Raw genomic sequence first — 8692 nt, 5'->3', positions numbered from 1 at the left:
AGGCTTCATTCATTACTAGAAAATAAACTTTTAACATTGATTTTTATGAACACTCAACATTCATTTTCAACCAATGTTGAAACTATCGTTAATAGTATCATTTTAACATCGATTATGAAAATCGATATTGAAATCCACCATACAACATTGGTTCTCCCCAAAACCAATGTGATATAGTAAGAAATAGACAAAAAAAAAAATGCAAAAGCAACATCAGTTCTACGAAAAAGTGGGTCTAAAGCTCAATGAGATTTTGCTATTTTGCGGTGTCAGACACTTCTTCAATGAACCACAAACCATATACCCTAAATTGATTAGAACTTTTTGGAGACATGCTAAGTTTGTCAACAAGAAGATTGTCGCTTCAAAGGTTTTGGGAGTGAAGGTAGTGCTATCCTACAACACTATTGCTAAGGCAACAAGATGTCTGCGTGAGGACAGTATTTACTGATGTGACATTATTTTCTTCTATTTCTTAACCCTTTTTTGCACCATTTTAAGTACTGATTAGTCTTAATTGTCAAATTAATTAGGCAGTTTTATTATGTGGGCCCATTCAGCTAATTTGATGTTTTTAATATAATTTCAGGAATTAATGAAGCATTGAGCTTGAATCCAGAATTGGGCTTGAGCTTGAATCCAGAATTGGGTTTGGGCTTGAATCCAGAATTGAGCTTGGACTTGAAGAGGGCAGCCTATTTTATTCTACAAAATTAGATCTTATCTTATCTAGATATTATTTAGATTTGATCTCATCCAGATATTATTTCATCTAGATCTTATCTTATCTTATCTAGATTTGATTTTATTTTATTTATGGGTTTGGATTTAAAACAGATTTGTAAGCTTTAGGGCTGGAAAACTATATAACAACACCAAGGTTCTAGTTTAGCCCTATCTTCTCTTTCTCTTATTTTCGTTTTTGCAATTCCAATTCTGACTTTTAATTTTATCAATAAAATTTCGTTCTTCAATCTATAATTTCGTTTTCTATTGATTAATGGAAGGCTAAGTCCCCAACATTGTTTTCTGTTGAGGATCAAGCACAGTTCTCTTTGAGGTTCTATTATTACTGTTAAATTCTGTTCAGTTTTTCCTCTTCACTAATTACTCTAAATTTGTTGCTATTAATTCATGCATGCTTAGTGCTTGATTAATTGTCTCTGCGCTTAATTTACGTTCATGCTTAATGATCGTTTATGAGTAATTTGTGTATGTGTTGCTTAATCACATAATGAACGCCTTATGTTAAATTTCACTTAGTAATTTAATTTAGGGTTGGATTAAGTGGTTAAACTGATAAAGGATAAATTCTCGCTACCTAGGATAAGAGACTTGCTTGTGAATTAAGGGGAAGCAACATATTTTAATTATGATATTTTCTAATTCAATTTTACTTGCTGTTTAATTTACAAAAGCAAACAACCCCCCCCCCCCCCCAATTTGTTACTATTTCCTACTATCTATTATGAACATTTGGTTTATCATTGCTCGTTGGGAAACGACCTAGGATCACTTCCTAGTTACTACATTTTAATGTTTATTTGATTCGGGTACGGTCTCAATCACTTACCAAGAGAATTGGGAAAAGAACTATGAATCTTATGTCACCATAGCTCCCTACAGGGAGAATGCTGGCATGGATGGTGGCTTGAAGAGGATTGTCTACAACTTGGTGTATGAGAAGGAAAAGATATGGGCCAACATTCTAAACAAGAGTGTTCTTCATAAAGCAGGTTCAAAAACAAGCCTTTTTTATCTACACAAGTTCGTGATGTTTCACTTGATGGAAAACCTCTTGTTTGACCTTCCACACACCATATACATTAACAGGCTGAGGAGCTTGAAGAGCTTAGGTGGTCTGTTCGACATATGCAATGCAACCCTCATCAACAAGCTCTTGTGGGATCAAGAACTATACCATGTGTTCAACAAGATGGGCGAGGATTCTGAGCACACCATGTTCAATGGTTGCTAAACAAAAAAAGTTTAGCAAGACTAACCTGAAAGCTATGAAGGTTGCTTTAGAACAAAGCTTGAAGGAGGCTCCTGAAGTCGACGTGGGCGCCATCAACAAGAGGAAACAGAAAAGGCTAGCCAAGGTCATCGCTGATGAAGACCAAGGTCTGAACAACTTTGGTATTTCAAGAAAGATTCAGAAGATCATGGCTGAACAACAGAAAAGAAAAAAGACCAGAAAATAGTCTCAAAAGGATAAAGAAGAAGAATAGCTTCTTGCCAAGGAGCACAAGACTAGAAGACATGAACCTACTGCGTCTACTCCTGAACGTCCACCGGTAGTGAACTCAGTCGCACAAAGGTTGAAAGACCTAAGTGAGACTGATGAAGATGATGAAGGTTTGGTGCGAGTGGCCAAGCAAAAGAGGAAAGTAGCTGCTCCATATGCCCTTACACCAAAGAAGGCAAAGAAAACTCAACTAGTCTCTGAACCTCGGGCATTTGTCATCCTTTCTATTATTCTAAGACATATTAAGACAAGGGCGACTAAGGCTAACCTAAAGATTGGTGATAAAGAATGGGCAATTTGCATTACTAGAAACAAGGAAGATCCAACCTCTTCCTCATCAGATAATAAGTCCACCAATGATACTCTTATCTCACCCCTCCACAAGCATGCATCGTCCACTCAATTGCATCCACCTCCATCCCCTCTACATCTAGACAAATTCAGAAGGGTTGCTCCCAGGGAACCATTAACCGATGCTCAGAGGTTTCCTCTAGCATTCATTAATGATAATCCTACACCTACAACCCCCTTCTCTGAAGTGCTATTCTTTGAACCTGTAGTTAGGGAAAAAATATCAGTCCAAGCACCCGTGTGGATGCAACATGACTATGTGCACACTCCTTTTTAGGCATTTAAGGGTCATCAGATGCCATAGTTCATCTTCCACTTCCACAATGCACTCGTCCAGTGCAACCAAACATTATTAAGATGTCTCCCTATTGGCTCACACCTGGAATTCAGCATTGAGTTCGACCTTCCACCGAAGTGACCCCCACTCAAGCTTGGCACAGTATGCAGAAGCTAAAAGACAAGAAGAGCTCCCAAAGTTGCATCCCTCAGGAACTATTTTCAAAATAAAGAAGGTTTGCAAGAAGTGGAACCTCTAAAGATAGAGTTTTAGAAGAAGGTGCACTTGTGGACACCCATTTCTAGACTCTTGCCAATGTGTCCTATTGATATAAATCTATCACAAGAAAAATACTTATCCCCAGTCAAACTGCACATCTCAAGGGCCACCAACATCAAGATGGTTTACTAATAGAGTGTGTCTGCCTCTACCAGTGTGGGGTACTCCAAAGGAAAAAGGATTTGAGCTTTATTGCAAAGAAGACATGCCTACAAGGAAAATGAAGGTGGAGATTGTGAACTTCCCTCGTAGCTGGAGCTTGTTGTTTAATGAAAAGTAGCTAATATGCAATTCAAACGCTCATGATGCTAGGATCTTCTAGTGTCAGATCGTGTGGATGGACTCTTAAAAAGCCTCCACTTCTGGCTATGATGGAGGTGACATTGTTGTGCATCGCGATGTTATTCAAGTGTTACGTCCTATTAGGAAGTATCACTTTGATGACACTTGCGTTTGCTTTACCAAGGATGTTGATAGATACTCATTCATACAACATCTTCTCAAGCTTCCAACAATTCAGTACGAAGGCACCTACAACTTGAAAAAGATATCAAAAGAAATAATGATAGCTCATGTGACTAAGCTCCATGAAGCTCAACAAAAAAAGAAGGTTGACAAAGATGATGTTGTTGTTGAGAAAGAAATTGTTGTTGTAACGCCTTGAAATTTCGATAATTGAAAATAGATGTTTGATGTTTTTCTTGTTTTATTTGATTACTTGATTTATTTAGATGAGTTAAGGTATTGTTTGAATTAGCCATGTGCGATTTTCTTGATGTGGATGTTGAGTTATGTGGAGTTTTATTGACCTAGGTTGAAATTATGAGATTTTAAGTTTTACTTAAACCTGCTCCACTAAAATTGCAATCCTGGATTCATTAACCGTTGGATCGCTTTCAAATTTGAACTATAGGCTTGCAAAGAAATTCTGCACATTTTGACCGTTGGGATTTTCAATATAAAATCTTCAGTATGAGATATAATATTTTAACCGAAGCAAAAAAATTTGAGCATGCAAGCCAAATTTCGCCTAGGTGAGTCTTGCAGGCTACAAATACGTCCAGCAGCATAAAACAACATTTTCCTTCTCCTTCTCTTCCCCTAAACCCTCCCCTAACACCCCGAAACTCCTCCTCCACCACCAATGACCGCCACGAGCCGCCTTTGCTTGCCATCGGACCACCGCATGAAGAAGAACAATTTAATCGGAGCGGAATCTTCAAAACTCAACTCGAGGATTAGGTAGAGAATGAAACCTCCAATCCTTCTTTCGCGGTTTCTTCGAGGCAATTGTGATTTATAAGCCTTCTGCTTGTTAGTTTGAGCCTATCTTTGCATCTTTTCTGACTTGGGTACCATTAGTGAATGTTTTCACACTTCCTTTGAAAAACCCTTGAAAAAGAGACGTTGTAAAAGTTTCCTTTTTATAAAATAGACTTTGTTTTTGTAACATTTGTTGAACACTGGTCATAGTGACGTGGTCAAAATTTCAAAATGACCTCTCTTTGATATGGATCTCAAAACACCCCTTTATCCCCTTTTAAAATTGAATGGGTATTTACCCCAAAAGTTAATATTAACCTTGTCTTTGAAATTTATACTGAATTATCTTTGATTTGGTATATAGAGCTCTGCGTTTGAACGAACGGACGTGAACCTAAGAGATCTTAGAACAACGCCGATAAGAACTAACAGAGAGATATAGATAGGTGAGGGAAGTTTATTGTTTGTTTACAACTTTTGATACCATAGTTGGGGACAGGGAATCCAATTATGGGGATGTATGTCTGTCCTTGTGCATGCTGGTTTTCAAGAAAAACTGTGTTTTTAACTAATGGAATGTGATACATTTGTTATTGATGTGCATTCTGGTTTTCAAGAAAAACTATGTTTTTAACTAATGAGATGTGATATATTTGTTGTTGATGATTGAAATTGTCAATGATGTTGTTGTATTGATTGAAATTTTTGGAAAAAGTCTTAATTATGGAGGAAACTCTGCCCAAAATTTTATATTTTTTCTTCTATTTACTTCTTTATTAAATTTTAAACGGACATAAGAGTTTATTTTGAATACCATAGTTCTCCTCTTTAATTTAGAATTTTCCTTAAAAATATGAGTCTCATGATATTATAGATTGTTGTTGTTGTATGAGGTTTATGTTGCCTGAAGACTTGGGGATTGTGATCCCAGACATGAATTTATATGTATGTATGTGGAATGTGATTGCTTGTGATGTTGATGATGATGTTGAGATGAGATGATGTTGATGTTGATGATGTTATTGTGATGATGTATGTTGTGTATGTACATGGGGGGTGTGATGACCATGTTGGATATCCCTAGAGGGGGAGATAGAGTGTTTTAAAGAGTTTTAAGCATTCCTAAAGAGAGAAGGGGATGACTTAGAATCTTTAACTATCCATGGTCAATGCATTGATGATGCTCATGTTTCATACTTCATATTGCATGGAAATAGTACAAACTTTGTCAGTAAGTACTCATAGTTTTTTCATGAGGAAAAATACTTGTACTTGGAGGCATGTCACTCGGTTTGGAACTTCCTTGAGACTCAGGTTGATCACCATGGGGGGGGGGAGGAGTTGCCTGTGCATGACAGGGTGACCTCGACATTTGCTGCCTAGTTTTCCTAAGTGAGAGTGTCATGTGGACACACTTAGGCTATTTCATGATAAATGATACCACATTGCATTTTAGAGTTAAGTCAGGTACATGCATCATTCTGAGCATAATTGATTTGAATTATAGAAAAGTTGATGACTAGTTTGTTAAGTGTACGTTGAACCGATGGGTTATTGAGAATGATTGTGGTTATTGTTATTGTTTTCTTGTTAATCATTGTCTTTTGGTGTTTGTTGATCTTTTATAATAAACTCACCCTTGCAATTTTTGTACCATATGATTGGTGCCTGTGATGATCTCGAACTTTCATTCGTGGGAGTAGATGAGCAATAGTAGGTGACTTGGAGAGAAGTTTTTTTGATGGAGCCGTCAAGCCGATGTGATAATGTTGGAATTTATTTTGGGGGAGAGTTGTGTTTTGTTATGAACTCTTCCTTAATTGGTTCCTTGAATCTTTTTGATTGGGCATGTAAGTCCCAAGTTTAGATATATGTAAAAAAAACTAAATTATGTTCTGACATTTGAAAGATGTGCAGTGGTGTATAATATATATATATATATATATATATATATATATATATGTATGTATGTATTAGTTCACGTGTTTGTGAGTTGTTTGATGAATGTACATAGCAAAAAATTTACCATCGTTTTCAGAATCAAATTAATGGAGCTTTCACTTAAAAATTGAAATGTCACATTTTATAGTAAGTGATATCGTAGCGATGAGGCAGGTCGTTACAGTTGTCTCCATCTAAGCTGAAGCTTCTACTAAAGCTGTGGACGACGCCATTGTACGTAGGGTCATCATTGACCTTACAAACACTGGTGTCATGGAAAAAACTCCTGAGGTGTCCAATGCAGCTATGGAAGATGAAGTTGAATCACATATTCAAGACCCTACATCCAAGTAGTCTACAACTTCAAATGAGGTCACTTCTCGAGATAAGGGCGAACATGATGTTGTTATTGTTTATTCTACTAGTTCCAGCCCCACTCCCCTCAACTATGCACAACTCGCTATTGTCACTCGTGATCAAGTCCAGGATATGATTAGCCAAGTCATAGAATCCTTTATTAAATGCCAACACCAATATGTTTGCTTTCGGCAAGTGCACTGGATCGCACAAGTAGTATAAAACGGTAAGAATCGAGTATTGAACTCTCGGGGAACTTGCGTTATTTGGTAAGCTATTTCAGCAAATAGGTGTCTAGTGTGTAAAGATAAGTGTGAACAGAATAACAGTTATCCAGTTTAACAAGAAAAGAGGAACTAAATTGCCTATGGGAGATCTATGCATATATAATACTAACAGAATAACAGTTATCCAGTTTAACAAGAAAAGACAAATAGGAATTAAGAACAAATATTCACAAAAACAATCACAGAATAACAAATAAAGAATAGACACCTACAAACGAACTAACTTCCCAAATAGAAAGAAGTTCCCCGACAATGACACCAAAAACTTGTTCGCTTCTGGCAAGTGCACCGGATCGTACAAGTAGTATAAAACGGTAAGAACCGAGTATCGAACTCTCGGGGAACTTGTGTTATTTGATAAGCTATTTCAACAAATAGGTGTCGGTGTGTAAAGATAAGTGTGAATATGAACAGGTGTGTAAACTATCTGTGCAAAAAGGAAAATCACGCGAGAGAAATGATGTGTAAAAACAAGTAGAAAACATGTTGGCCTTCCTAATAGGTGCCTGATGCTAAAAAGATATTCTCTATCTAAGAATACGCATGTATTCCTATGGTGTCTCCTGAGATACTAAACCCTGATTTCTCATGATAGTTTAGCCTAATCCTGATCAAGCATCGTCTGCAGATTCCTCTTGTTGGACTAAACTCAACCAGGACCGCATTAAGACACATATACATAACTAAATTATCGCACCCCGATTCCTCGCGATAGTACGACAACTTTGCCCTGTACGATCAAGGACTTTAGAATCATACCAGTTTCCACTATTGAATGACCCTAACAAAGCATGCATCTACGTGATCAAGGTAAAGGCATACTGGAGTGAAAAATAGATAGCACAGAGAACACACAAAACATCATTAAATAGATAGAAATATATTTACATCAGGTACCTACAGGGAAGATCCAATAGAGGATTTAGCTTTCCATAACTAGGAAGCCTTCTTTACAACAAAGAGAAGAACAAGATGAAAGATTGCAAAAATACAAGTGGTGAGGATGTCTCCTTCACCTCTAGGATCTCACAATCACTCACAAAGTCATCTCAAGCTCTCAGAACGGCTCCTGCTTCAAGCTCTAGTCTCTGCAGAGCTTCACACAACAAAATCTCTCAAAACTCTTTGGAACTTGGACCTTTCTCTCTCTAGAATCTCTAGACATGCAAAGCTCTGAATCGCAGCCCAAACTCCCTCTCTAAAATTTGATTTCAGGCTTAAATAGGTGGCCTTGTTCGTGCTTGTGCGCTTAGCGCAATTATGGACCGCTTATCGCACATTAGTGAATTTTGGCTTAGCGCGTGCCTTTCTCGCTTAGCGTATGGACTAAAGCGGTGCGCTTAGTGAGATGAAGCGGTGCACTTAGCGAACCAGTATAGCTCATCTTCTTCCAGAGTCTTCCTTGCGCTTAGCCCATGAGTGATGCGCTTAGCGAATGCTCGCTAAGCCAACAGATTGGCTTAGCGAGAAGGTGAAAAACAACACTTTTCAAAGCTTGCCTAATTAACCTGAAATTGAGAGAAAATGATTATTAAACACACAAAATGGAAGTACTAAGTATTTATTACCTATACTTAACAGAAAATACTTATAACACTACAAAATAACCATAAATTGGAAGAGTTTGATACAATTTACACAAGTTTTATACACAAAAGTTAGTCATATTCACCGACTAAAAATTCCCCC

This window comes from Glycine soja, chromosome 6, assembly GCF_004193775.1.
Source record: "Glycine soja cultivar W05 chromosome 6, ASM419377v2, whole genome shotgun sequence".
Lineage (NCBI taxonomy): Eukaryota > Viridiplantae > Streptophyta > Magnoliopsida > Fabales > Fabaceae > Glycine > Glycine soja.
Note: the sequence above shows the minus strand (reverse complement) of the source record.